The 20,737-nt window shown below is 48.6% G+C and overlaps 1 protein-coding gene across 8 annotated transcripts in view; it reads left to right on the top strand.

Moving 5' to 3' along the window:
- LPP (LIM domain containing preferred translocation partner in lipoma) overlaps positions 1-20,737 on the top strand; it is a 353,374-nt gene that overhangs the window by 20,779 nt on the left and 311,858 nt on the right. For 5 of the 8 annotated variants that reach the window (XM_063337693.1, XM_063337700.1, XM_063337698.1 and 2 more), the window contains exon 2: positions 3,182-3,289. The exons of 1 other annotated variant lie outside the window; for it this stretch is intronic. The gene's annotated coding sequence lies outside the window, so the exon portion shown is untranslated. Of the gene's footprint in view, positions 1-3,181; positions 3,290-3,902; positions 3,953-7,309; positions 7,367-20,737 lie in introns of those variants that run through there. 2 more of the 8 variants (XM_063337695.1, XM_063337696.1) reach the window with 2 other exon arrangements.

Genomic DNA, 20,737 nt, shown 5'->3' on the forward strand with positions numbered 1-20,737 from the left:
TCTTTTGGTAAATTTGTGTTCCAGTAGTTTGTTCACAGACTCTACTTAAGGTTTTGACTGTGATCGTTGGTTCCTGCTGTTTGGGCATTTGCTTTAAATTACTATTAAAAGATAAATTGCCTATTGAAATGGTGCATTAAAATAAGCGGCCTGTCTTGTGCTGAGCATAAAAATGAAGGTGCAGATGTGCACGCGTAGGTGTACACAGACTCCAAAGCGTTGGTCTCTGTAGCTGGTGGTCTGGAGGCACAAGAGTCATACTGAGTTGTGCCAGATGGGAGCTTGGCAGTGTAAAGCTATGTCACCAAAGAGACTTCCCTGCTGTTATCTCCTGCAGGACCGTGATAGAAAGCTGGGGTTTCTTGTTGCAAGATGAAAATCAGAATTAGCTGTGCACAGATCACTGAGCATCTGTTGCCGTGCCTCTGAACTAGGAGGACCTCAGTTTTGTAGGGCTAAAAGCCTGCCTGTTGTTACTATTTCTGTTCTAAAAGCACCTGGATGGTCCCCGTGAAGGTTGTCGAGGGATGTGTGAAACCCAGAGGTGGCCCCTTAGGGACAGTCTTTACATGTATTTCTCCGGGACTTCAATGGGGGAAAGGCTTGTGCTGGACTGGGTGGCAGCAATGTGGGTACTGTGGCAGCGATGTCTCTACTGTGCGCCCATTTGTCTTTCCCTACCTGCGCCAAAGCAGGAACAAGCATAACTGCGAGGGACAGACCCTTTTTCAGGACTCGTTGTTGTCTCTCAAGATCTGTATCTCCTGCCTCCTTCCCCAGCAGAACCAGCATTGTTAAGGGATGGTTTTGCTGTGAAGTCCTCTCTGGTGTGAGGCGCTCAGGGATGCTCCTTGCTGAGGGATGTGTACAGGCAACAGAGAAGAGGGACTCTGGGGAGAGGAGCTCTGCCGATCTTGGGGTTTGGGGCCCTTGAGTCTTGAGAAAAGCTTCCTACCAAGGAATGCTTGTTGAGACCAAGTCTTGAAGAGGTCTGATTTGGTGGTGGCATCATGGCTTGACAGTTTGTGATGCAGGAGATTTGCAACACTTCTGGCACCGTGGGTCTGTCTTCTGGGTATTTCTGTGCTCAAAGACCCAGACTGGCTTTTGCAGCCTTCTGCTAAAGAAATGGGGTCGCAAATGGAGTAGTTTGACAAACTGTCTTGGGTGGATATTGCTGTGACCAGTCAGGCTGTCCCTGTCCTGCCCAGCTGTGGACGTGGGGCTAGGAGGGAGCGTGTGCCCAAACATCAGTGGGTTGATGCTCCTCTGGGACCACGCAGCATGTCTTGCTGCTGGGGAGGGTGGTTTCACAGCAGGCTTCAGGTGGGTGGCTTGGGGAGGACACGTGGGGTCCTGCTCACTTTGCTGCAGGAATCCCAGTCACAAGGTGATGGGGACAGCCAGCGTGGAAAGTGAAGTCAGGCAGATGCGGTGCAACTAGGAAAGTCTGCTGAGCCCTATAACTGATCTTGTAAACATTTCTCGAGTTAAACCTGGTGAAAGACAAGCCCGAGCCAAGATCGTTTAAACACAGGTTGGGTCCCAAGAAATATTGTCTTATGTGGAGCTCCCGGAGGTGCTGTTGTGGGTTGAATTGAAATGGTGTTGGAATCAGAGGGGAATGTTGTTGTCTTCTGCCTTTGCAGATAAGACCAAAGGGCATTTTGCCAGGAGCCTGTGGGAAGGACCTAGATTGTATATAACTCTACATCATTTTAAAATGAAAAGTAAACAAGCACAACCATAATATTTGCTTGTACTTGTCTCCTCCTTGATGGATGGAGAGAAATTGCTCCTTGGCTGAGTTCACCAGCAATAAAACCCTGCAGTTACTCATCTTCATCCCAAGCCTGCAGTAAATGGGAGAAGCCATTGTGATCTCTGGTTAAATTTGTCCTCATCACACCTGAGGGGGAGCACTGAGGGTCCTGGGGACTTCTATACTGCCCAGGGCTGGGTGCCACCACAGGGACCATGGGACTGAGCTGGGAAGGTGCTGCCTGGGTCTTATCATGCTCTTCTGGTGTTGGCGCAATGGACATCTACCACCATTGGAAGAGGCGAGAGCCCTGTCTCTCTCCTGGCTGCTGTAGCGTCAGGCATGGCGTGGGGGACACAGGGTGCTGGCAGGGGCACGAAGTTGTCACACTGAGTGACAGGGAGGAGGCACCTGGACTGTGAGCCACCAGCACTCTTGCAGTTTGTGCATGTTGGTTGTAGACTTGTGGACTCACATGCATCCTCATGAGCAGCACAGGTACAACAAATGCAAGCCTGAACTGAGCATTTCCATCGTTACAGCAGCAAATAGCAGTAACTTTCTCTGCTGAGTGGCGATGACAAGGCAAGGCTGCCCTTGTCATGGGCAGAGATAGGGCCATCAGGGTGACCAGGATGTGGCCGGGGGCGGGATGCCGGCCATGGGCTGGTGAGGGCAGGAAGGAGTGTGCGATTCAGATGCCGCCTATCTATCTCTGTGGGGTGCACCCCATTGTGTGTCCTGGCAATGTCACATGCAAGGCAGCGGTTGCGTGGCCTGGCTGTCCCCTCTGCTCTACCTTCATCTTCTGCAGAGGGGAAACACGGCACCGAGTCTGTCACTTCAAGAAAGGGTCGTGTCTGCTTTGCAGCTCCAGGAAAGAGTGAGGCAGTTCCCAATGGGAATTGGGCAGAGCTCCTCAGAGAAAAGGCTGTGCCGAGGTGGGGGACAGAGTGAATGGGATGGTGGTGTAGCTCTGCTTGTGGTAGTGGTGAATCCTATGAGCTTCAAACTGAATTAAATGATGCCTCCTAGCTCCGTGCTGTGCCCGAGGTCACAGAGATGAGGGATGGATTCACCCTGTTTTCTTATTTCATGCCTCATTTTACATCTTATTTTACCTCCCTCCTCTCGGGCATTAACAGCAGTAAAGGAGTCGTGGCTTGAGGAGGTGCAAGTTGTTGACCAAGCTGTGGCAGCTGACAGCCGGTGCTGGTCATTGGCCCGGCTCGAGGTGGTGATGCTCGCTTTTCGGGGGGTACCGAAAGGAGTCCAGGAGTATGGAGGCTTCTGCTTAGAAAGCTGGGGAGGAAAATGCTGCGCTTCCCAGAAGCTGTGTGGGTTAAGCTGCAAGTTTTGGAGATGAGCTGTTGGGAGGCCCATCCGGCGTGCATCACATGGGTATCTCTCTTTTTGCAGGGCTGTGAGAAAGAAACCCAAAGTCGTGACTCCGGTGGAGCCCTGCGTGTCTCCAAAAGCCCCGCTCCGAGTTCGTCCCACCAGCAAGGTTGTGCAGCGTGAGAACCGGTATGTAAACATGTTTCACAGGTGCAAGGGGCAACTTCTCAAAAGGATCTGTGGCTTTTCTGACAGTGGCACCTTGTTCATGTCTCTCTGCAAAAAAAAAAAAAAAAAAAAAAAAAAGTCCTCTTCTAATGGAGTGTGGCGGGGGGGTGGGATCACTGGAAAATATGAGGCAAACTGATGGTTCCCTGATGGTGCTTGCATCCAGGGGTTTTGATGGGGAACGGCTCAGCATTGAGAAGCTTTGAGTGTCCAGAAGTCATCCCAGACTATGGCACTGAGGCTTTAGCCGTGCTCCGTTGGGCGGTGTGTTACGCGACAGCACACACGGATAGGTGATGTGGGGAGTAAAGACACATGCACGCATGAGAAATGCACATACATACATACGTATATATGCACATACATACATGTATATATTCTGTACAGATTGAGGCATATGGAAACAAAGATGCACAATGCTTATATAGTATATATTATATAGTGGAGTATGAGAGCTTGGGGTTGTATATAGCAAATGTCTGTATATACTATATATGGTGATAAAAGAATGCATATGCATTCATGTTCTGTCTTTTTTTTTTTCTTTTTCTGTCTCTTCTGTCTCTCTGTGGAGCTGTTGCAAAACTACCAGATTCAGCCTCCTGGGGAGCCTTTCTAGCCAAGGTTTTACAAACCAGCACCTGCTTTGCCTGCCTGACTTCTTTCTATATTTATTCCTCTGCACCTGGTTTTTGCCTTTGCCTGCAAAGTGGAACTGTCACAAACATTTGTGCTAACTTTTGGCTGCACAGGACTTCAGCTTGCAAGTCCTAAGTCTGCTTTTGTGCATGTCGAGGGAGGAGGCATATGTGTGCCTGGCTGTGCACGTGTGCGTATGAGCATCCCCGGTCCTTGCTGTCTGCATTACGTGGTCCGTGTTCCTGTGATGCTGCAGCAGTCGCTGTGCTATGTAACGCCACGCAAGTTGTGTGCTCTGCCCCTCCAAGACATTTTTGCGAATCAAATATTCTCAGTGGTCCTGCTTATGTAATGTCATTTAAATGCAATTAGCCACGCCTGACTCAGTGGCCAATTGATAACGATCTGTACTGCTGTGGAGGAGGCTTGAGTTGGATTTCATTCCCAGGCCTCCAAGCTTTTACTTTCCAGGGTTAGGGCTGTGGCAAGGAGAGGGACTTACGATGCCACGTAGCAGGGAGCTCCTGGTTAGGCTGTGGTTGGATGTGGATGTGTCTGTCCCTCTGGTCATTTAGGGTGGAAGGCACTCTAAAGCAGCGGCACGGAACGCTCATGCTTAGGTGCCAGTGTTTAAAGTGAACACAGTAGCAAGGGAAGAGGGTATAATACCATTTCAGCTGGGAAACTGAAGGGAGACTCTAATGCTGTCATGGGGAACTTGAAGCTGGGGGAATAGCGACGTTATGGGTCTCCTGTCAGCAAATGCTGCTTGGAGGAGACACGCGCTTTTTCCTGGTCCGATGGGTACAGCTTGCGCTTATTGAAAAGCAGCGCTGGGCTGCCTGCCAGGAGCTGGGAAACGGCTTGTCCTCGTGTGTGCTGAGGCCCCTGAGCTCCCAGCCCCTCTAACAGCTATATTTGTTTCTGGCATGAGAGTCCCTCTAAGGTCACGAAGACCTTAGTCCCAGGTTTCAACCCTAGGAGCGGTAAGACATACCCCACCTGACCCCCGTGCAAAGCCAGGGGTAGCACGAGCAGCCCGCGTTCCCCTGGGTTTCGTTTCCCCGTCCCCATCGCCTGTGCCACTGCAGCCTGCATTCCTCTCCGGTTTGGTAAGCCCTTTGCCTCTCGAGCTGACACAGCTAATATTTCCCCCGCTGGCAGGGCAGACGAGGTAGTGGCATTTAACTGTTAAGGAGAACTTCGATCTGTTCGTGCTGTGGCACCCCAGAGCAGTAAGGGCTGGTGAGCACTTTGAATAGGGTTTCTGCCACTCCAGGTGAACCCCCTCCATGCTTTTTTCCCTTCCTTGACTTCTGTCGTTCCCTACTTCATCCTGCTGTTTGTCCTTGCAGAAAGCAACACCTTGGGAATTGTTTTCTGCAAGGGGCTGGAAAACTGTGTCAGAGTTTGTAAAACCTGCACCTACCTGACCCTTCTTACCTTGGTTTTGGAGCATCTTCTACCATGGTGATTACAGCGTGCAGAGTTATCTTCCACTTCTAACTTTGGAGAATGCTCCTGGTGTCCCGGCTGGCAGCTGGGGTGCGTGGCTCTGGCAGAGGTTTTAGTGGATTTTTAGAAAAATAATTGATCAGGTGCCCACCGAGAGGTAGTCCCAGCCTGCACTGCATTGACATTGTCCTGGTGTACCACTTAGTGCCACTTGGGCTGTTGGCTCTTTAAAGCTGCCTTTATAACCACCAGTGTAATGGACATGTGCTGGTGTTGCCTGGCAAGGTTTATTTTTTGTGGTGGTAGTGGCAGATCACTAAGTTAAATGTGGTTCTTATTCTAAAAGGCAGAAAGCTTTGTTTTCTTCCAAAGCAAAGGTTTACGTGCTTTTTGTCACCTGTGATATTGGGTGCTAAACTCATGCTGCCAAGGGCCCCTGACCTCTGCCTCGTTACTGGAGGTAATTGTACAGCCTCTGTCACTGTAGGATTTCGGCTCCTCCCGAAGCCTGCGCTTCAGGACCAGTGAAAACCAGATGTACTATAATGTCGCTTTTTTACAGTTTGTTTTAGCCATACATGGGCAGAGCCAGCTCTGGAATTCCTTCCCTATAAATTCAATAGCATCTTGTGGGTGGTGCTGAGGAATCACTCGGGTCTGGTTGGATGGCCTCAGCAGCCTGTTCCCCTCGAAAATGTCCTGATGTGCACATTCCTGAGAGGCTGCCTGCTCCTGGAGCCGATGGCTGCAGCTACCAGGAGGCTGTCATCCAGTGCTGGCCGGCACAGTCACCTCCCTGCTGCCTGCAGGTCGGCTGTTGCAGCCGAGGAGCGATGCCTGTGGGGGTGGTGGCATTGGGTATATGGCTCCCATGTGCAGGCAGGCTCTGCAGGGACACTTGTGCCCGCTAAGCATAACTGTTCTGCCTCCTAAATTTGCTCTAAGGGCTTGAGCACTGACCCTCAAGCCCCTCTCCTGGGGATGGGGAGGCTGGATGCTCCTCTGTTCCCGCCTGCCAAGGGATGCTGCTTTGTGTGTCCCAGCAGGGACCAAGGGGTGCTGCCATCCTGGGCGTCCTTGGCCCTGCAGGGACATCTTGCCTTGTCCAAGTGGCATGTTCTTTTCCACAGACCTGTGGTGGTTTGTTTTTTTTTTCGTAAAGCAAAATAAAATGTACTCTTTCTTGCAAAGCACCAGCTAGATGAGTCAGGGCAGGGGAGATTTCCCTGCCCCAGGGGAGCAGCTGGTGTGGGGCTCGGCAGGAGGACCTCTCTTGTGGGACTGATGGCTGAGCTCTGCTGAGCTGGTGTCACTATAGACACTGCCTGAATTTACTTATTTGCCTTAAAAGAGCACTCAAAAAAATAGTTCTAGGGGGTTTTCTGCTGATGAGTTGAGGGATGAGAGGGAGGTCTGCTATAGGGGGTGAGGGGTGATGGCTCCTGGACCTTCCCCCATTGCGTCTCCCTGTGCATCCCCGGGAGGGGACAGAGATGCAGTGTTAGCCACTGAGCCAGGAGCCTCCGAAGCTCAGGTCAAGACGGCGACGCATGGCCCTGTGTCCAGGCTGTGTGTAGGTCAGCAACCGCGATGTGCTCAGCTCAGGCTTCAGAGGGGCAAGTCATCCCTGTGCCAAAGCCAGGGAGAGAAGGGTGATTTTCTTTTTTTTTTTTTTGACATCCTTTGGAGTTTTGATCTCCATATTTGGAAATGTTTACCCATTGCTCTGATCTATTGCAAGGGAGGGGAGGTGACTCAGGGTCTGGTGGAAGCAGGATTTGAATTCCTGTAGTAAGGTTTTTCTCCCCCCCACCCCCCCCCCACCCTTTCTTGTTGTGGAAGCCTGTTGTGGTCAGTTTTCAGTTCTCTTGCTCCTGGACCTTGTTCCAAATTTGATCTGCTCGAGAGGGAAGCGTGGTAGCGAAGGAGCTTGCCTGAATGCTGGTAAGTGCATCATTGCTGCTTTAGCGAGCAACTTGGGATTTTTTTATTATTTTTTTTTATTTTGTTTAGTCAGATGGAATGCATCAAAGCATGTGCGTTGCTGGTGGAAGCAGGCATGTGGATCGCCAGTCAACAGCAAGGGACCCAATGAAACCTTCTGTAGCAGGGAAAGTTAGCTTAGTGGATGGGTCTCAAAGGCAAAATGTTTCTTCAGGCCTAGGTATAAAGATAATTTAAGCAGCTCCCGTTCAGTCACGCTCTTCCTTGTAGTTTCAGTGGCTAATGCAGCAAGGCAGCAGAGCACTGTAGAGTTAAATGAGTATATATGTGTGTGGTCAGCAAGTAAAATATAGCTTAAGTATGATTTCTGTCTCCTAAGCCAGAGTGTGTGTTGAAAAGACTGCATAACGTATGGATATATTTCTCTCAAACGTTAATATTTAACTCCGTTCTCTTAGGGACCTGAAGGAGTTTAGCTGCTGTAACTGGATGAAGGTTCAGTGTCTGGTTTTTCCTGTTATTCTGTATTTTTCCTTAGTGTGAAGTTTTTAATCTGGCTGATGTTGCAGCTGACTGCTGCTTTTTTTTCCTTCTTTTTTTTTTTTTCTTTCCCCCCCCCTTTTCTTTCTCTTTCCTGAAAGGAAACCACAGTTCATCCAGACAGTCAGGGGCGTGGGGGGAGCGTGGAAGATGCTCTGCTTCCTGTTTTATTCATGGCAGCTAAAACCATGCCGGGGAATCTGGAGCAGAGATCCACCGTCCTGCATTCCTCTTGTCATTTGGAGCATGTAACACGTATAGAGTGCTTTTAACGCTGCTCCGGGGGTTGCGTAGCAGCCAGTCCTGTGCTTCGGACGGAAAGCGCTGCACTTTGTCCTGTTACTTAGAAAGGGGCGTTGGTGAAAATCCCTTTATAGTTCCTACTGCTGGTTAGTGATGCTTGTATCTTCTCGGCTAACTGGTATTTTTAGGCTGATTCAAACCTGTTGTTACCATACTCCCCCTGTTTTAAATTTAAGACCTTTGTTAGAAGGTTAAATCTCTTGTTGGTTTTCTTTTGCCCTTTTAAATAGGGATTAATACTCAATGTGAAGCTTGTTTGGTGTTTTTGTTTTGGTGGTTTGTTTTTTTGTTTGTTTGTTTGTTTTTTTTCCCCCAGAGATGTGGATTTTCTGCAGGTCCTTGAGGTGTGAAACTGGCTCAATTGTTCTGGGCGGGGAAAGATATTTGGCTTAGTTTGCAGGAGGATGGGATGTGAGCTGAAAAGTACACGGCCCCAAAAGGTGATGGAGGGCCTGCTGGAGCCTATTCCTGCAGGTGGGACATGTCGGGAGTTTGCAGACTTTAGCTGGATTTTAATCCTTGTTGTTTCAACAAACTGCTTGGATTATGGCAGTTTTTGGGGTCAGGGCCCCGCTGGGCTGGGCGTGGTACTGGCGTGAAGGACAGAACTGCTGCCCCAAAGAGTGCACAGTCTGCAGGGACTGTGTCCGTGATGGGCTGGGAAACAGGCTGCCTGTGGAGCCATTGCAGCATCTGAGGCCTCAGCCCCATGTCTCATCAAGGAGCCACCCATCCTCTGTGGTGTGTGGTGGTGCTGAGCTGTGGGAGGCAGTGGGCCAGTGGTCTGTGTCGCTCCTCGTGTGCTGCGCTTCACCTTTGGGTGTACACGTGTGGCCCTGCACCACGGGCGATGCCCGCTCCCCTGCTCGGTTGTGCCTTGGATCAGCCCCTGCTTCTGGTGGCACTTGGATGCGGCATGTCCAGCCTTCACCCAGCTGCTTGTGGCCAAGCTTGGTGTTTTGGGGACAGCACGGCGGGACTGGGAATGATGATGTTCTGTTCACCTCGCAGTTTCACCCCCTTTCCCGCTCGCCAGGACAGGCTGCTTGGTGGAAGACAAGGATGGGCAGTGCCTGGGTGCAATAACTCAGGGCTCCAGACAGTGCTTCTCTCGCACACCTGGGGAAGCACGTTGGGGCCGTTAATCTTCATGTACCGATCCTTCTCTGTGCAACATCGCATCGCTGTGAGGATGTGACTTGAGAGCTGGATGGACGGTGAAGGATGAGCTCCCCATGTGCCACCTGTGTCCCCCCTGATGGGTGCTGGGCAGGGCTGGAGGAGCTCCAGAGGATAGAGGATGCCCATGGCTGGGACCGCAGACTGCCAGGGCTCTCCGTCTGGTATTTCTCCAGGACCTGGGCAGATCCAGTGATCACTGATGCTAACCAGGATCCACAGCGGACTTTCTTCTCCTCCAGGAACAGAGCCATTAAGAGCTGACCTGTAAATTAATACATCTGTGTAAAGATTTATTTTTTTTTTTTCTTCCCCCTCCTGCAGCCTGGTACCCTGTAAACACTCCAGTCTGAGAAGCTTTCCATGGCGCTGGACCTCAAGCGTGCTCAGAGAGCTCCGTGCCCGCCTTTTTTAAGCTTCTCTCAATCACTTCTAATGATGTGTTAAACACAGAGGATTTGCTTTAGCTCCCGTGTAAGGAGGATTGGTTCGAAGCCCATCCTTCAGCCTGGTTGTTGCACCAATCGATCCAGGGTTGGCACAGCAGAGGACGTGGTGAAATGGTGACACTGTCACCGTGTGACTCAGTTGCTGTGAAGGGATTTAGTGGGCACTAAGGGCTGGGTGTATGTGCCCCACAGCAGGTAAGAGAAGCTGCCCCAGGTAGCATGGGGCTAGCACATGTGGGCATGGGAGGGAGGAAGGTGAGACAAGGTTACGAGCCTAGGATGGCTCTACACATCTGACACTTTGCATTTCTCTAGGCAAAGGTTTCAGAGCCCTTAAACACTAAACCGTGCCCGCAGGCTGAGGAAAGCTGTATTATCCTGGTGTGCAGGTGTAGAAAATGAGGCACCGTATGGCAGATTTGGGAAAAGTGCAGATCTCCAGATTCCACATGATGGTTCACGTTCAGGTCCTGCCCTGCAGACAGGCGGTTGCTTTGCAGACTCATGCTGGGCAGTTCTGTGAAACCCATCTCACTCTAATAAAGTCATACTTTCTGAGTACGAAGTATTTCTGCATTGCTTGTTTAAAGGTAAACCAGGTTGGATTGAGTATTTAATGAAGTTGATGCATGTTGCTGGTGTGTGACATGATCCCCACACATATCATTAGTTCAGGAATTTCCAGATGGCACCTTACCTAATTGTACCGCTGCTCCTGCCTCGGATCTGAGCAGAGTGCAGGCTCTTAAGAAATGTCTGTTGTTATTAGGTTTATGATACACATTCTTGTGTAACAGCTGTTGCAAGCAGCAGGAGGTCTCACTGGCAGCCTAATTCTTTAGTCAACTTTGGCGGGGGGAATGCACTCCTGTAAACTAGGTATTTGCATTTGGGATGAGATCTCCCAGATGAGAAAAACTTGTTTGCCTCCAGTGAGCGTGTCGGTTCAAGGACTAGCGTGCCCGGGGGGAGGAAACAAGTTGCTCTTGTTGCTTTACCACCATTTTCTAATAGTTAACTGTGCGTAAGGCTCCCCAGTCGCTTATTGCTTGCCATGGGAGGGATGGCTACGTTTTAAAGAAACATAAGTTTTCAAAAGCCTGGCTGCCCGTGGTGGGGGGAGGAAAGGAGTCCTTGTGCTCTGCTGTCTCACACCCCTACTGTGAAAATATCACAGGGACGAGTTCCAGTGAAACTGCCCGTTTTTGCAGCCGCTTCCCTCCTACGTATGTGTTCTTCAGGTAAATCCCTCTTCAACTCTGTTAGCTGTTTCCCCTTCCTCCCTGAAAAGTCATTATCATCCCTTGAAATTAAGGAAAAGACAGGAGGAGGGAATAAATGGATGTTAAGAAGTAGAAAACAATCAATTAAATAGCACATAGCATGCAATTTTCCTTGGAAACTTACCATGAAATTGAGGAGCACTTTAACAACTAGTAATTTAAATTGCATTTGAACACTGCTAATGGCTTGTTTGCATGGGAATTTCGGTCATTTCACAGCAGGTTGTTGTCTTTAGTACCCCTTCATTCAGTTTAAAAAAAATAAATAAAAAATCTCATAATAAGGAAGGTTCTGTAGACAACTGGTCCAACTGTTGCTAGTAAAAGGTGATACTATTGAAATTTTGCAGGGGTCTCTTACATTCAGAGCCATTTATATGCTTAGCATAAGCTCTTCCAGTGCTAAATTCTTGGGGATTTGGTGCTTTTTATCTAAAAAAGCTTGTTATTGCTAAAAGGTAGGAAAATAACGCTGATCCCCATCACATTCAAAAACATGATGGAGGCGGGTGGCTGAAGAGGCTCCTCCAGGCTCATGAGGCTGGGGTTTGCAGCCGTGGGACCGACCCGGGAACGCAGCCCACGGCTCTGTCTTTATCACCTTGAACGAATCATAACATTTTGGGATCCGATCCTGGCTCGCTCCTTCCAAAATGGAACAACAGAGAGGTGCTGATCAGCTGTAGCTGCGGGGTATTTTTGCTGATTAGTCTTGTTTTTCCAGTGTTTAATGCTCTCCTCCACCACTGTTTTACTTATAAAATGCCAGCAATTTTTCAGCAGAAGCCAATATGAGCCTAATCGTGTGCTATTTTGCCGCTGATTGCACTGGGAACAGACTCTATAGGAAGGCAGACATGAGTTACTTGTCGCCTGTTGCTGAATGAACATCCCATTTTCAGAGCAGGGTTTTTGCAAATCCGTGGGCATGCTTAGCATATGGAAGGGGGTTCCAGTATCAAAACAAATCTGGCCTCCTGTTTCTGGATGTGTAGGTTGTTTCTTAGAAGATGGAACCTTTAAAATCTGTCCCTGCAAACATGGCTGTTAAATCCTGCTATTTCTAGAGACGCGAGACAGCTGTCTGCACTGAGATAAGCTATAAAAAGGCAATATTTTCCCAAAATGGCTTTTTTAGCTATACCTGCCAGACAGCTCGGCCAGCAGGAGTTCACCAGGAGTGCTGCCGGTGCTGCCCTTTTATGCGCAGGGTGCTGAGCAGTGTAAAAACTTCTGGGCAAGTCTCCAGGGGCAGCGTGAAGCACCAGCTCTTCAGGCTCTATCTCGTGAAATGCTGCTACATGGAAAAGTGCATCCAGCACAAAGGAAGGGGTGCTTGTTGCTTTGATGTATTCTTGTGGGATCTCCTGTTGTGTTTTTTTTAGGCGATTGCTTTGTTCTCGACTTTCATGCTTAAATTTCATTGTGTCTTTCGTGTTGCCCGCTGACTTGCCTGCAGTCACTATGTTTAATCACAGGGTGGTTTGAATGCCCCCCTGCAAATTATTTACTTGAAGGCATTTCCCCTTTGTGTAGTCTGAGGATAGCTGGCGAGTTCAGATGAAACCAATAACAAAAATTGTGATTTTTCCTAAAGGTCTGGATGAGGTTTCTCGTAGCATAGCTGTGTTATCGCTTATACTTCCTGACGCACGCGCTACCCGCAGTGCTTTGTTAGTTATCAGCTAATTCTCCGCTGAGATGTATGAGTGTAAGAAAGCTACATCAGATGATAATCTCGTAGAGGCTGTTATGACTGTAGGGACAGAGGAGGACGTGGCTTTTGACCATGCCCCCAGTGAAGAATTTCTCAAAGCTGGGCGGGCACCGGCGATGGGTGTTTTAAAGTGACCGAGGCGATGTCCTCGTGTAAGCGAGGGGCTGGCGAGGAGGGGGAGGCATGGGGTGAGGTCCACGTGGTGGAGGAGTGTAGAGGGCCAGAGAGCAGCAACTTGGGGCATTAGGAAACCCCAGACAACTCAGGTTCTCATGAGATAAGGAACGAGCTGATAGTGTCAACTCTGTGAACTGTCTAGCAAGTACTCTTGCCCTCTTTTTTTTATTATTATTTTTTTGTTTGAATGAGCATTTTATCACGTTGATTCCTGAGAAGTGCTACTCCCACTGTGCGAATCCCCCATCACACATGGGTGTTGTTGCCAAACAGACGGGTGATTCGATGCATCGGCTCAGCCGTGACATGGAGGGGGATTTTTGCCTTCACTGTTTTTTTTTTTTTATTTTCCGTTGAACATAGATTGCCCCTTAGTCACCTCTTGATGCCCTATGTGTTGTGGGTAATCTTTTCTTCATAACTTTTTTTCCTTACCCCAGCTTTCCATTTCAACAGCCCACTTGTCTCTTTTCCAACCTCTTAAAGGGACACTCAGATGGTGGAAGTCAATGTAGACTTGATAGATGCTCCCCCAGCAAACAGCCGTGTGTGTCTGCTCATCTAGAAACTCACTGAAAACTGAAAAGATGTGAGGCATGTGAGGTTTGAAATAATCCCAGTGAGTTATTTCTGGCCGTGTTCTCCCCTCGCAGTGTTCTCAGAAGCTCCTCTCCATCTCGGGGTTTGAGCTTGTGGGTGAGCAGGGCTGGTAAAGGCTCTTTGTTTCCCCACCTCCCTTTCTTAACTATTTTTTGAAGAGTGCTGATAAATTTAAGCGATAGCCTTGTAGCTGGGAGATAAGGATGAAAAAGTCTTATGGGTTGATTAGTTTGTGTCAGAGGGAAGGCAAACACCAAGGGACCTTGGTGGAGGGAGCCCATACTGAGCTACCCTGAAGTGCTGAGACTGCTTGTTTATCATTTACGTGTCCCATAAGTGTATACTGTGCTTTAAAGTGGGGAAGAAGACAGTCCTTGTCCTAAAGAGCCTGCAATCCCAGACATACAAACATGCACTTGAGGGCTGGGGAAGGGAGGGCATGGGTGATTGCTGGAGATCGAAATGGAGATAAAATGGATTCCTAGAAGAAGAGGAGCTGTGAGGTGGGAGTTGTGGGTGATGAGAAAGGTGTTTAAGGTGCAGGAGGAGTGGATAGACAGAGGAGGGCAAATGGGTATGGAAGGAGGTGAGAAGACCTGAAAGGAAAGAAGGTCGAAGGGGAGGGTAGAAAGCGAGAAAAGAAGTAGGAGGAAAAAAAGAGCAGCAAGTCAGCTGTGGGAGGGGATACTGTGGGATGCTGTAGATGAGAGTCGAGATGACCTTAACGTCTCTTTGTGGTGTATTAAAAGCTATGCTGTAACTCGGCTACTGGGATTAGTCATCTACCGGTGTATGAAGTACCAGTTTCTTCTCTGAATGGAGAGTACTGGTCCTGGCTGAAGTCCAGCACCAGAAGATCTCTTGGCCCGGCTGGAATGTCCAATGTGTCTGGTGGGTGCTGGGTGGTTACACGCCATGTGATCCAGTGTGTGCACCACTGCCAAACCTTAATAGGCAAGGGCATCAGTAACTTGCCACCTTCTACCTAATGCCATCAAAGTTAGTCCTCTAGAGGGACTTGGACAGGAAATTAGAGATTGGCTGTGTGTGTGTCTATATATATATGTTTAATATCAATGTATATGGTATGGGTAGGTTTTTGAGTGCAGCAGGCTGCACTTTAGTGACATCTGATGAGATATGGGTAGGATCAGTGGCTTATGTTGCGCCATACTCACTCCCCTGTAATCTTTGCACAAAGGTCCCTGTGTATTAACTTCCATGGAACCGAGGTGGGAAAACTCACTGGTCATCAGTTCCTATGTATGCAGCTTCTAGTTCCCTAAAAAGACCTTGGGACTTCCACAGCTTCCTCAGTGGTTTTGTTTCATCCCCAAGGACTGCAGGAGTGGAGGAAGAATTTACTGTCACCAGTCTTGTTTCCTTTTCTCTGATTTTTTTTTTCTCTCTTTTTTTTGTAAGTGATTTTCCTTGATATATCCTGGCAAGTGCCTGTAGACTGGATAGTCCACAGATTTTGCCTGAAGCAGCAGTAGTAGCTTCACCTAGACCCTTTTCCCTCCCCAATTTGATCCTTCTCCAGCTTGCTTATCTTTTTTGAGGGGGCTCATGTCTGATCCCTGTACGTTTTTTGGGTCTCCTTTCACTGCTGATGCTTTTCAGATGTTCCTGCTGGTTCCTCATTTCCTCTCCAAACTAGTCCCCCATCCTTCTAGTCCTTTCCTAGTTATCCATTAGTTAGACACAACTTCTTTGTAGCTGGTAAAAGGTGTGGGAACACGAAGGGCATCTCCTCTGGAGCTCAGTCCATCTACTGTTGTGGCACGCTGTTCCATCAGGAGAAAAACCTGAGTTTAGAACATCTGAAATTGCCCATTATCTCGGCTCATTTCTTGCAGTCCATAATTTGGGGGTGGGGAAGCAAGGGGAAGAGGAGGCGAGTCACTCTAAAAATGACTCGTTCCACAATATATCGATACAAAATGTTCCATTACATTTTCATTGCCAAAAATGACTCCCCTCTCCCACCCCGCCTTCTGTGAGATGCTGCAGAGGCTGCTTTGCTAGACCTAGTGGTGGTGTCTCTCGGTGCCTGTGGGTTGGTGGCATAGCCAGCCCAGCAAAAGGGTGTCTGAGTTTTGGTTCAGACCTTACTTTCTGGGTGGGCTGAGACTGAGCATGGAGGATGCATGGAGATGACCCGCTTTCAGAGGTGAAAGAGATTCGTGGCTGCTCTCAGGGGGTTTCACATTGCTCGAGGCATGGAGCAGACCTGTTTGACAAGAGGAGTCACTCCCAGCCTTCCTCTTTGGGAGGCAGGCCAAGGGATGAGCGAGGCATAAGGCAACAGAAAGGGACGTAATAGAAAGTATCGTGGCATATCTGCCAGCAACCCCTTTGGGCTGGTGCCACTGATGGCTCCCTTGGCCTGACAAGACGTTTCAGTGGTGTGTCCTTGCTGAAGTTTCTTGCTGTTTGCAGTGATGGAGTGGAGATAGAGGTGCGGGGGTTTCTATTGCCTGCAGGTGTTTACACAGTCCTTGGGTTTTAAAGTACGTTTAGGGCAGTGATATTACCCTCCATTTACTGACCAGTAAGGGAGGGAGAGTAAGGGACTTGCCCAGAGCTGCACAGATATGCATGTATGTATAAAGTATTTGTATGTATGCACGTGTGTGTATGTATATATAACCATAGAATTGTTTTGATTGGAAGAGGCCTTTAAGACCATCAAGTCCAACCATAAACCTCGCACTGCCAAGTTACCACTAAACCATGTCCCTCAGCACTACATCTACCTGTCTTTTAAATATCTCCAGGAATGGTGATTCCACCACTTCCCTGGGCAGCCTGTTCCAATGCTCGACAACCCTTTCAGTGAAGAAATTTTTCCTTAGATCCAATCTAAACCTCCCCTGGTGCAACTTGAGGCCATTTCCTCTTGTCCTTTCACCTTTTACTTGGTAGAAGAGACCGATCCCCACCTCTCTAGAACCTCCTTTCATGTAGTTGTAGAGAGTGATAAGGTCTCCCACCAGCCTCCTTTTCTCCAGGCCAAACAATCCCAGTTCCCTCACCTGCTCCTCATAAGGATTGTTCTCCAGATCCCTCACCAGCTTTGCTGCCCTTCTCTGAACATGCTCCAGCACCTCAATGTCTTTCTTGTAGTGAGGGGGCCCAAAACTGAACACATTACTCGAGGCCAAGAACTGATCCAAGTTTCCTGACCGCCTTTGTCCTTTCCCCCTTCATGGGATCTTCAGGGGTACCTTTATGGGTAGCCCTACTGTAGCAGCTAGCCACAATTATGCTGGTGCACAGGAGGACACTCTCCTTCAGGGTTCTTTCCATCAGGTGATGCCCATCCAGTGCTCTCGCCTGGCATGGCATGCTGCGTGCCTGCGAATGGGATGAGAAATATCACTGAGCTGACTTCAACGGCCTCTTCAAAAGGCTGCAGCGTATTTGCGGTTATAGCACATCTTCCGCCTCCCACGAGCATGGCCTTGATCTGCTGGAAAACTTGCAACTCTAATAAACAAACCCCACCACTATCAGGTAAGGTTTTGCTGCGACAAATTCAACCTGCAAGGGAGGTGGCTGAGTTCGTGGGCACTCACTCCTGATAATGTTATCTGGTAGTACAAACGGCACCACCGGCATCTTCCACTTCATCCTGGACTGGGAGAAGGTCTTGCGAGGAGTTCTGCATCGTGGTGTGCCCTGATGGCAGGGGCAGGATCAGGATGCTTGGCAGTCCCCGGTGAGCTGTCTAGATAGCTCCTACTCTACTTTGAAGCTGCTGTCTCAGAAACTGAATGTTACGGGATCCAGGGTGCACAGAAATGTGTTTACAGAGCAAATAAAGGTGGGAGAGAAAAAAGGAAAAGCCTTAAAGTGGCTTTGGGTGGTTTTTAAGTGGTAAAACTCAGAAATTCCTGAGTGTATGCAATTAATGTCTGTTTAAACAGAAACTTCTTTAATAGCTAAAATATCAGCTCCTACGGAAGAGCTTTCCCGGTGAGTCTTTTTCATCTTTAACCACCTGCCCTGGCAGGGTGTGCGGGGGATGACTGAAGGTGCTGGGCTCGGTGTTTTCAGTTAGGCTTGTTAGGTGTTTGCAAAGGGCGATGCCTGCCTTCGTTCCTGGCTTGCTTCCACCTTCCTGATTGTGTGGGGGCAAAAGTGGTAAATTCATATGGCAACTCACCTATTTGGGTCATGAGGGTCTGATGCCTGATGTTGTTTGTTTTGGTGAAGTGTCATTTGGCATCATCGTGTGCGTATATGGGTATATATGTTTAAGTACATACATTTAAGTATATACAGCAGTTGAAAGAGGCAGGTGTAGCACACTGGCATGTTTCAGAGCTTCGGACAAGGTATCAAGATGTTATTATTTACTCTAATCCTGGAGGAATAAGGTGTAGAATGGGCTAAAGGGCTTTCTTTCCATTTGAGCCGTAGGTGCTGTGTCTGTGAGCAGGCTGCTGTCTCTGAGCGGCTCCTCTGGTGAAAGTCTGTGAAGTTGTCAGTGTAGAACTGCTGGGGAACGGGGTATTTGGTGGTGGCAGAATGGGGTACGTGGTGGAGGCAGAGCAGGCAGTGACAAAATCATTGCAGGTGTGACCTACCCTTTAAGACTTCACAGGGTCTTACTGGTGATATGGATGTCATACCAGCAGCCTGCTGTGAACACGGCGCTGTTTGTGTGTAGTTAAAAAAAAAAAAGGCATGAGGATGTTTCAGAACACTATGCTGAGCAATGATGGTGGGGCACCTGCTCGGAACAGCCTCCCTGCGCTTCAAAGAGTGCAGGGAGCACTGCTGTCACCCTCCTGGTTAGCTACAGCAGTGACCTGGGGCTTTCTGCTTGTGCTGGAACATGCAAAGGTACACTTTTCCCTTTTTTCCTTTTATCTTTTCATTTTAAAGACACCATTTAAGTGCCTTTGTGGTGCTTCAGTAGCAGTTGCGTCACCCTGTACCGTTGTCCACGTGTTTGTTGGAGGCTCCTTTGTTGTTTTGATACCACAAGTTTTCTTTTTCACAAGCAGACCGGCTATAAGGAATGCTCTGCGCCATACCTGAGCTCCATGGTGCATGGGGCCCGAACCATAGCAGATGTAAATAGCAATACGTGGTACCTCACAGCCTGCTGTGACAAGGCTGCTGTTCTCTGAATATGAAGGAACTGTGTTGCACTCCTTGCAGTTTATAAAGCTTTGAAAACTTGACACAGACACAATGTTCCTCCCCAAGCCGTAGCTGCTGGATCTCTCGGCGCAGTTCTTTTGTTGTTCCCGAGTGCTGCAATTATTGTGGGGCAAACTCTAAATGTTTGAACAAGCTGTGATCTCCTAGTAATATCTCTTTTTTCCCCAGACAAACACAGGGAGATATTCATCCCTCCCTGATTTCCTTCCTTCCTCCCAACCTTGAGATTGTCCCGCTATTGTGGGTTGCTTGTCATGCACGAGTGTGTTGCATTTGTCCCTCGAGAACGCACCAGTCATTGCTGATTTGTCTCCAAGTCATTGTCCTTGCAATCTTGAATAATACCCATGTTATGCAGGTGGAGCTGATACAATCACTTCCAACGCAGCTGACGGCAGCTGGGTCAGATCCTTTCTCACTGTTGCCTGACAAAGGAGAAAATAAAGCACACGTGAAGGCAAAAATACGCAAGTTTTCCCTTTTGTTTCCCCTCCCTGGACCCAAATCATGGTTTCCTCAACAACAAAAAAGAAGTCTCAGCCAGTCTGTTTCACGGAAGAGGCTAAATTTCTTAGAGTCAACATTTCCATGTGTGACAAAGTTTAAAAAAGTGAAAGAAAAAAAAGGGCAGAGAGGCTGCATGTGGTCTGGCAGGCAGCCAGGCAAGGAGTGCTCTTTGGGGTTATTATTAGGCAGATAACTGTATCAAGAGCTTAAACATCAACCTGCTTCTGAAGGCTGCGGCGCTCTGTTTGAAATGCTGATGCATGTTTGATGCTCGTGAGAAAATGTATTGCATTATCTCAAGCCACTTTTTAAATGTGTTTTTTTTTTTTTTTTCCTTTTTCCCCTGCAATAACTTGGGTGCCAGTAGAGTTCCTGGGAAGCGATTACAGGTGCTCCATGGGGAGCTACTGCTAGTTTTGAGCTTGCAAATCCTTTTATGTTCTTACAAGCAACTCTTTGTTCCTGCCTCTATTAGGAACCATACCTGGAGTTTGCACGTGTTAGATGGAGGTATTCCTGAGTGAATTGGACTGCCTTGAAGATCATCTCACCCCTTCCCAGGACCTATCTCAGCAAGGAGGGAGGAAGTTTTGGGGCCCATGGGTTCTGGTTTGGAAGGTGTGTGTGCAGAGGGGTCTTCAGGGGAGCGGGGTAACCCAGTCACTGGCACTGCAGTGCCCTGTAGCAAAGGGGACACGTGGGGAGGTGTAAGGACAGACTTTTGATGATCCTCGAGAACTGAGATGTTGCACTTAACACTTGAGCAGGAGCTGATGGAGAGATACACGGGGTAGGGTGACACGGGCAGAGCTGTGAGCTGGGAAGTTTCTTCTCAAGTGCTCCGAGACCAGCAGAAGAATGTGTTTGTAATGCTGCTAGATACCACGTATCTGTCTATGTTCCCATCTATATACGGTATGTGCAAGGCTATATATAAACGCTATGGTGGCTGGTATTTTGGCTGATACACTCAACAGTTTTGTGCCACATTGAGAGATTTAAAAATATCTCCCTGTTCCAGGAACATCTATACCATGGCAGATGTCATCCGGCGTGGGGAGTGGCTTCTGAAAATGGAGCACAACATGATTACTATGAGCCTTAGTAGTCTATTAGATTATTTATTGCTTCACTGCCACAATAAGACATGTGAGATGCGTTATTTCTGCCTGTCAGAGTTTTTTCACACATGCAGGCAGGCAGCATCTGTCACTCCTCCCTGCGAGTCACTAGCTTTCATTCTCAATGAACTTTCTTTCCAGCTGGAAGGGAGGCAAAATAAAGGCTTTAGGACTACACAGAGCTGACGAACAAGGAGTTCATTAATAGTTATTGTGCCTTTGAGGGCTGTCTAGAATTTGGGCCCTCCTTGGCCGAGACATGGTCATCTCACTCTTGCTGTTGTTTTATTTCAAGGTGAGTCTGTCAACCTGTTGTG

Source organism: Chroicocephalus ridibundus, chromosome 6 (assembly GCF_963924245.1).
Source record: "Chroicocephalus ridibundus chromosome 6, bChrRid1.1, whole genome shotgun sequence".
In the NCBI taxonomy this organism is placed as follows: Eukaryota; Metazoa; Chordata; class Aves; order Charadriiformes; family Laridae; genus Chroicocephalus; species Chroicocephalus ridibundus.